The sequence below is a fragment of the Octodon degus genome, unplaced genomic scaffold, assembly GCF_000260255.1.
Source record: "Octodon degus isolate 3935 unplaced genomic scaffold, OctDeg1.0 scaffold00083, whole genome shotgun sequence".
Classification (NCBI taxonomy): Eukaryota; Metazoa; Chordata; class Mammalia; order Rodentia; family Octodontidae; genus Octodon; species Octodon degus.
In genome coordinates, this window is record NW_004524659.1 from 208,933 (window position 1) to 218,430 (window position 9,498).

Genomic DNA, 9,498 nt, shown 5'->3' on the forward strand with positions numbered 1-9,498 from the left:
TTAATTAATTAATAATATTATATTAATTAATTATTCTTATTAATCTGAGACTGAATGAGTTTCCAGGATGTGGATCTCTCAGTGCTAACACTGGGGAAGCCCTCGGTCCCCTCGGACAACTTGGTCAACTTGTGTCTGAGCTTCTTCTTTTCTAATGTGCCATGTTCCAATCCCTGGCATGTCCAGTTTTACCTCTTGGAAATGATTTTGTCTGCAATAGAGTCTGCAGCTCATGTTGGCTTCAGACACAAGAGCATTTCTTGTTTGCGGAGAAGCATGCAGGAGACAGGCCGTCTCTCTGCTTGTGTGGCTTCTCTGCAGTATCATCAAGCGCACCATCATCTTGATGCTTTTCATCGTGAGGACTTTCCCCTGAGGTCACAAGGTAGCTCCTGCAACTCTGCAACTCTGAGGATCATGCAACTGCTCAAGGCAAGGAGAAAGAAAGGGGTGGCACTAATGCTTTTGTTTCCTTTTTTTTATTGATTGATTTGGTATGGGGTATCACTACGCAGCTTGGACTCATAGTGATCCTCCTGCCTCAGCTTCCCTAGTGCTGGGATTGCAGGGAGGCATCACCACACCCCGTTTCTGTGGCCTGCATGGTGCCCTCAGGGTTCTGTGGCCAGCACAGCATGTGGTACCAGGGATCAAACCCCAGCCAGATGCTTTGCTTAGACCTCTGAGCTATCTCTCTATCTTGCTGCTGTGTCTTATATCAGAAAAACAACAGATTTTCCAGAAAAACTCCAGCAGACATCTGCTGCCTAGAATTCAGGGAACTGGCTACTTCTAGCTGCTAGAAAATATTTTCTAATCTCTTTAAGTAAGGGCAGCAAGGGAGAACCCACAATAGCATATGGCCTCTAGTGTTGCTTTACTAGGAGGAGGAACAAATGAGAACATTTGATAAAGAAAGAGAAAAGGGCCCTGAAAATGTATATGCCTTCCTCTTTGAGATTAGACTGCGGTGGGTATAATACGTAGATTCCATGCAGTGCAGGGCCCTGTGGACTCGAGCGCTGAGCCAAGGCGTAGGAAGGCCTGGAAGACAGCAGTGTGTCTTGCCCAGCCTCGTATCTTTAAAGCTTAGAAGTTTATCTTCAGCTGGCTGGAGTTCAGGGGCTCATCTTCATGCACATTTATCTTTATGGAGCTTGGGGGAGCCCGGCAGTGATACCTTCTTCTTTCTTCCTTGCGCTAGGAGGTGTGGGGCTTCCAGGTGCTCAGGTCTGGACAGCGTGTGGATGTCACTGTGTCCAGCAAGTGACACCTCTGTGCCTTCTCGCAGGAGTTCGACTCTTCCTGATTCCACTGCAGTGGCCATATATGTCCTTTCTACTCCTGAACAACTGTTCCTGTGGGATCTCAGTAAAGTAGGCCATTCTCTTTGTTAAAACCCACACCTACCATTTATGGGGGCGCTGCTGGCACAGAGCTCTCTGCACAGGCATCCTCTCCTGCATCCTGGGCAAGGAATTTGGCATTGTCTCTGACAAGGAAACCACACAGAGATAATCAGCTCAGGCTTTCACAGGGGCAGAGCTGAGATTCCACCCAGGCTAGTCTGGCTCTAGCTGCCTTAACTTTCTTGTTATAACAGTCTGACCTCTAAGTGATTTTCCTAGATGTTCTGCTGTACCTGGAAGATTTTTTTTTTTTTTTTTTTTTTTTTTTTTTTTTTTTTTTTTTTTTTTTTTTTTTTTTTTTTTTTTTTTTTGCTGGCTTCAGGGCAGGTCTGGTAAGGCTTGAGGATCTTGGGATCAAACCACAGCATCCTGATTGCTTTGTTTAAGTAGTCACTTAAACAACTGAGCTAATGCGCAGGCCCCCTATTCTGTGGATCTGGCATGGGGCAGTCACTCAAAAAATGTGTGAAGTTGCTATCTTTCTCCACCATTTGCTCCCCATCTCCTGGTTGCTGAAGACTTCAACCTTTTTATTTTTTTTTGAAAAAAGAAAACCCAACAAACCAACTCTGTATTTCCAATACCTTTCTTTCAGAATGATGCCTGGCACATAGTAACACATTTGTGGAAGGAGGGTCATACAGAAAAGATCCTCATTTCTTGGGCTTTCTAGATATTTGTACCGATAGAGAAAATGGGCCTATCTGTACAGTATATGGGTCTGTCATTCTTAGAGATTATTGAACTTAATTCCCTGTTTTTGTGAGCGATGGAGACTAGGAGAGATAAAAAGATCTGTCTGAAACTCACATAGTTAAGTTAGAATATGTCTCTGCTTTCCTCTTCCCTGTGCAGCAGGGCAGCCAGACCAAATGTTTGTTGCTCCAATGGAGAACAGAAGTGACGGGACATTCAGGTCGCTGCTACATGCAATGGAGGGTCTTTGTTTGGTCTTAGGGACTTGGCCCTAAGACTGAGGGGGGATTTAATAAAACTGTGATGAAATCTAATTTTCTTTTACAAGAAAGCATCAGGTTGGCTCTTGATTTTGCTAGTAGCTAGCTTGATGGTCATATTCTTGCATGTAAGTCTTCATTTCTGCTAAAGCATAGAAATAATGAACGTGCTCCCTTCTAGGATTGCAGAGAGGAGACAATGAGAAGCTCTGTGAAGAATGTTTTAGCACACATGCACACCCCAGCAGGGGCATCCATGCAGTGACACAGCAACTGCTAAATAGTGGCACTGTTGTCATTAGACCGAGGCAGGCTGATGTGGAACAGTCAACTCTGTGACTCTCCGGCGTTGTCCTTGTCCTTTTTCTGGGAGGGTTCTCCAGCTGCAGGAGGTCACTCGTATCTGAAGATTGCTTTTGCATTGTTCCTATTCTCTTCTGATGTACTCATCTGCCTGTGTTTGTCCTCCCAACCCTCCCACACCCTTCCCTGTGCTCAAATGAGGAGCTTCTTGGGCTCAGGGGCCTGGCCCGACTGAGTGCCTGATGTTCTGCTCATGAAGCAGTGGTCCTTCCTCACTCTGGGCAGAGGCTGGCTCCTGTCACTTGGCTGGGAGTTAACAGGGCCTGGAGACAGCAGTGAGAACAAGTACATCAGCCGTTGCACCCCACACAGTGCTTTTCTGCTGTGCGAGGGCTAGATTTAGCCGACAGTTAGACAGCCAGGAACTTGTCAAACCAACTTGTTAAACTGTTAAGTATCGAGGAATTTTGGGAGCTAGTTGTTAAACTGTTGGTAGCTTGAAGTGAAACATGGTGAGAATATTACACTCTGAAAATCCACAAACACTATAAATCAGGGCATGTCTCACCGCGTAACCTGTAGTTTACTAACACGTTACTAAGTAAATCCTTCTAAAACTCATCAGCTGAAGGAAACTATAGGAGTCTAGCTTGGCATGTGGCTAGCACTGACTTTTTTAAAAAAAATTAATTCTTTAAATTGTAAGAGTAATACAGGCTTGCTATGAAACTTTCAGACAATATGACAATAACACTGAAGAGTAAAAATATTCCTTTATACTTTCTAGCTGTGGAGATAACCACTTTTATTTCCTTTTGTGTCTGTAGAACACTGCTGTGAATATAGAAAAAAAATATATATATATATATATATATATATATATATATATATATATATTGAATGGGCTGAACTTGAAACAAGCAGTCATTTCATTTTTTTCTCCTCTGTGATTGTGATTCATCTTTTTATATAGAATTCCTCTGACTTGCCCCTGAAGACTGGCTTGAGCAGACACAATAGCTTCCTGGTCATTACCAGGCACTGAAAAAAAAATAGTTCAGTTCAGTTCAATTTGAAACTTAAATCTCACATGCAGTTCAAAGCTCCTCTCATCCCCCAATCTTAAGCCTGACCTGTGAGCTCGAAACCTTCAGTAGGAAACATCACTTAAACACCTTCCATCTTCCCCCTGAAGGGGCAGAGGAAGACAGATCGAGTTCTTTTTATTGAGTCGCTGCTCTTTGTACCCTTCCCCTGGCTCAGGTGGCTAGCGGGCATGCACTCTGGTGTGGTGGTGCATGATTGGGAGGTCTATTACAGAGGGTCCACCTGCCACTGGTTCCTGCTGGCTGACCTCCTGTGACCCTCCCCTCCACCCTGTGCAGTCTTCAGCCATTTGCTGGTGGTGTCACCTCCCTCCAGCAGGCAGCTGCTCCAGTGAGATCACAATACAAGGGCTCTGATACAGTCACTTCCCACAGCGCCACTGGGCTCACAGGAATCCTGATACTGTACCAGCGGTAGGGGAGCAGCTTGCCCAGCCGCTGACCCTTCTTTTCTCCCCCTCCATTTCTAGCCAATGGTAAGGAACAGCTGTCACTAGCCCATGGCACTTGCTAGTTGTGCAGGAGGTGAGCTAGCAGCTGCTGCCGTCCAGGTGGTGTGTGGTTAAAGAGCCACAGTGCAAGGTTGGTGCAGACACGACTGGATAGGAGTCTCCAGGCCTTGAGGGACTTTGTGACTTGTGTTGGGAGGAAGCTCCCAGGATTGTAGTTATCTGAGTTACCTCAGCTTTCCTTATACTATTGGCTGGCATCAGGAATAACATAAGCAGTAAGTGCTGGGAAGGGGAGGAACCCTTCTACACTGCTGATGAGAATGTAAATTAGCACAGCTGCTGTGGAAATCAGAATGGAAATTCCTCAAAAAACCCCTAAAAATAGACATAGCATTTGACCTAGCTCTATCACTCCCCACTGTAATCCCAGAATTAAAGTCGGCGAGCGATTGAGACACCTGCACACCCATGTTCATTATGGCCCAATTCACAGCAGCCAAGATAACGGAAGCAGCCTAGGTGACTGTCATTATCCAACCTGCAAGAGAACAACATCATGTCATTTTCAGGAAAATGGACAGAACTGGCAGTTAGGTGAAATAGGCCAGAGTCACAAAAACAGGTACTGTACGTTTTTGCTCATAAGTGGGAGAGAGACAGAGCGTGTGCACACACACACACACACACACACACACACAGAGACAGAGACAGAGAGGGAGAGAGAGAGAGAGAGAGAGAGAGAGAGAGAGAGAGACAGACAGACAGACAGACAGACAGACAGAGAGATGAGGAGTGTAGGACAGGTTTGTCTAGATTCATAAAGTCAACAAGTCTATTTGGTACTCTCCTCAAGATTAGAGTAATATTTGCTGGTACCTACTGTTTTCAGCTTTGGGCTAAAATTTAAATAGAGTCCCTATATGTAAATTTATTGAGCAAATAGTATTACTTTGTACATGTGATTCTATCATTTGCTAAGATAACTTGTACACTTTTATTGGTCATTGCAGGTAGATCCACCTCGGCCTCCTTTGTCTTTAATGTATCTTTTTTTCCCCTCTTGTGTTTCTTGTTCTTGTTCTCCTGTGTGCACAAACATGTCATAAACCAGGGCTCTTAGAGCTGCCTAAAATAGGAAGCCAGTGCTTCTTTCTCTTGAAAGTTTTCCATCATCTTATTGTCATTTGATGTCTTCAAAATATTTAGGGGACTTGAATGTATGTGTGCTCCTTAACAGTGTGATGCAATTCCATGCCCACTGGCACAAATCTTTAGAAGCCATTTAACACTTGTATTAAATATATTGCCATGCCTACATGTGGTAGTATATTTAATAATCCCCTATTAGACATTTAACTGTTTCCAGTTCTCTCCAGTTTCGGGCAATATTACACTGAATATCCATTCATCTTATATTCTTAGTCACTAACTCATTGGTTTTAACTCAGCAAGTTGTCTTGGTTACTCATCTCTCATTGCTGGGACAAAATACCTGACACCCAGAATTAAGGAAGGAAAGGTTTATTTAGCTCACAGTTTGTGGAGATTTCAGTCCACTCAGCTTGCCCCAAGGCAGAGTGACAAATGTACATTTTGGATCTTATATACTTTTTCAACTTCTCACACTAGGGCAAAAGTAAGATATTTACACATTTTTTTAAAATATTTATTTATTTTTATTTATTACATTTATTTATTGTGTGTGTGTGTGTGTGGCCAGCTCAGCCCACCAGGGGGCGGGTCTGGCTGGCATGTGGTGCTGGGGATCGAACCGCGGTCCCTGTGCTTTGCCAAGCTTGTTCCAAGTAGGTGCTTTAGACCACTGAGCCATCTCTCCAGCCCTGATATTTACACATTTGAGTTTGATTTATTTCACTTGTGGTTATGGGCTTGAGTTTTATCCATTTACCCATAAAAGTCTCCAGCTTGTCCTTCTTTATAGCTGAGTCATACTCCATTGTATAAAAATGCCACATCTCTTTCATCCATTCCTTGGTTGGTGGGCATTTGGGTTGTTTCCAAGATATAGCTATTAAAAATTGTGCTGCTATAAACATGGGTGCACATATATCACTGTGGTATGATGTTTTTAATTCCTCTGGGAAGCTATCCAGAAATAACTGGATCACACTGGCCCTCTAACTCTAGTTTTTGAGGAATCTCCACTTATTTCCGCAGTGCTTGCGCCAGTCTACATACCACCACCAGTGGAGAAGGGTTCCTTTCCCCCCACCGCCCTACCAGCATTGGTTATTGGTTCATTTGTTGGTAACAGCCATTCTTTCTGAGGTGAGGTCAATGAGATTTTACTTAATTTGCATCTCTCAAATGATCAATGATGTGGGACACTTTTCCACATATATATTTACTGTTTGTATTTCTTCATCTGAGAAGTGTGTATTTATCTCTGATGCCTACTTTTGATTGGGTCTTTAGGGGCCGGGGCAATGGCTCAGTGGAATAAGCGCTTCCCTGGCAAGCGCAAGGGCCTGAGTTCAATCCCCGGTTCCACAAAAAAAAAAAAACAAAAACATGGCAGAGATGCCAGATGGAACAATATGTAGCCTTTAAAAAGGAAATCGAGCCAAACATGGTGGTGCACACCTGTAATCACTCCACTCTGAGAAGCTAAGGTGGGAGGATTGGGTCTTTAAATTTGGAAAGTCTGATTTTTTTTTTTTAGTTCTTTATATGTTCTCTATTGTAAGCTTTTTTTTTAATAGTAAGCTTTTGTCTGAAGAACATTTGGCAAACATTTCCCCCACATTGTGGATTGTCTTTTCATTCTATTGGTGATTCTTCTTGTTGTGCAAAAGCTTTTTAATAAGATGAGATCCCAGTTGTTGATTCTTTGTGATGGTTCCCGTGCAATCAGGGTTTTGATCATAAAATCTTTGCCTATTCTACCTCCCAGCAGATTTAATGTTTCTGTCTTACAGTGGAGTGTTACTCAGCTATAAAGAAAGATACACGTGAGGCTTTTCTAGGTAAATGGATGCAACTAGAAACTACACTCATAAGTGTAATAAGTCAGACCCACATGTGTAAACATCATATTGTCTCCCTAGTGCAAGAATCTAAAAGAGCAAATAAAATTTGAACAATACAATAGATATAATTAAGTGAGAAAGAAACTGCTCACAAGGAATGAACAATTGATTTGAGGGAAAGAACAAAAAAAAGAAAAAAAAAAAAAAAAAAAGAAGGGAACAGGGACGCGCTGGAGCAAACACATGGCGAAGGCCGGGGAAAAGCATGGAGGCAGCAGGAAGAAAGACTTGAAAAATAAGCCGCTGTAGCAGACCCTCAAAAGGCTGCAGTCACCAGGGATGGCATGATGGAAGGCGGGGTCCAGGCCCCAAAAATGACTGCCTTCCCCCCAGGCTTCAGCATTTTGGAAATTAGGATCAAGCAGCGGCTACACAATGTTCATGTGTAGAAATAGCAGCAGCAGAAGGGAAAGTTGACTGCTAAGAAAAAACTTAAAAAAGACTGTTGACAGCCGGCGAGTCTATGATGAAACTACAGTAGATGCTAATGATGAGGAGGTTGCTTACGATGAAGCTACAGATAAGTTTGCTCCTCACTTCAACAGAGAAACTTCTCCCAAGAGTCTCACCACAGCATCAGCTAGACCCCATGGGAGAACGGTAAAACTCTGCCAGCAGCTCTCAACAGTGATGGCCAACTCACATGCTTATTATAGAAGAGGACTGGATCTGAAAAAAAATTATTCCACAGTGCATCTCAAGAGATTTCACGGATCTAATTGTGGTTAATGAAGATCATAAAATACTAAATGGACTTATTCTGAGTCACTTGTCAAATGGTCTGACTGCTCATTTTTGTTTGTCTTCGAAAAGAAATTAAGAGAAGGGACAAGGAGCCAACAGAACATGTACCTGAAATAATTTTGAGTAACTTTACAATAAGTTTGGGTCACTCAATTGGACATATGTTTGCTTCTCCTTTTCCCCATAAATCTCATTTTTTTGGAAGACAGGTTGCCACATTCCACAATCAGATGGATTACATTTTCTTCAGATTTCCTAGGTACATATTCAAGAGTGAAAAGAAGGTGGGATTCAAGAACTTGGACCACATTTTACCTTAAAATTAAGATCTCTTCAGAAAGGAACCTTTGATTTTAAATATGGAAAGTATGAATGAGTCCATAAGCCCCAGGAAATGGATACAAGTCAAAGAAAATTCCATTTATAAAGTACTATAGAAGTAAATATTGGATTTTGCTGAACAGGAAAAAAACAAGGAAGGGAACAATTACATATGCATATACACAGGATAACTAAGAGGATTGTGCTTCTAATTTCTTTTTTCCCCATAATTTTATTGAGTGTACTTCTAATTTCTATTGGTCTTTTGAATATAGTAGTTAATGCCTAAAATTTTTACTTGGATCAATTTTACATGCTTATATCTGTAATCTGAGCAACTACATGGAAGACAACAATGTGAAATGTAGAAACCATAGTTGAGTAACTATCATTCTCTCTTTTAAAAAAAAATTGTGTATTTAATGTCTTATTTTTCTATTCTCTTTAAAATAAAAAATGTTCCTGCCTTAATATCTAGATCTTTGATCCATTTTGAATGTAGTATAGTGTGTGGTGAAAGATATGTTTTCAGTTTTAATCTTCGGCGTGTGCAGAGCCAGGTTTTCGAGCCCCACTTATTAGAGAGGCTGTCTTTCTCCCTGTGAATGTGGTATCTTTTGTCCAAGATAAGGTGGCGGAGTGTGTCTGGAGTTGTTTCTGCACCTTTTAATCTATTTCACTGGTCCTCGGGTCTGGTTTTCTCTTGCTAGTGTCATGCTTTTTTTTTTAAAAATCAGTAGCTGTATAGGACAATTTCAAGTCAGGAATTGTGAGACCCCCTGCCTCAAGGCAATGGTTTTGAGCATCCTGAATTCTGGCTTTGAGCTCTGACTACAGGATTCTTGGGAACATTCTTTGGTATCCCCCTTCCAGCACCAGTGGAAGTTGAATCTCTGGTTTTAAATCATGTGTTAGAGCGAAAATATGGACTACTGGACTCTTTCAGAATATTTTGCTGAGTTGACACACCTATAATATTCAAATGATGAAACTAAAGGAAAAAGGGGATACAGACGAATGTCCATTTTGTATCTGTGTATTCAAAATGGTTAGGATAGATATATAGTTACATTCTCTTAATGAATAGAGGGATTTGTTGTAATAGTGTTTGTAAATAGGATATCATGTCCGCATCTTTTACAGCAGTTAACCACTAG

The 9,498-nt window shown here is 41.9% G+C and overlaps 1 pseudogene; it reads left to right on the forward strand.

The window, feature by feature from the left end:
- Positions 1-7,459: 7,459 nt before the first annotated feature.
- Positions 7,460-8,447, forward strand: LOC101584183 (annotated as a pseudogene).
- The last annotated feature ends 1,051 nt before the right edge of the window (positions 8,448-9,498 follow it).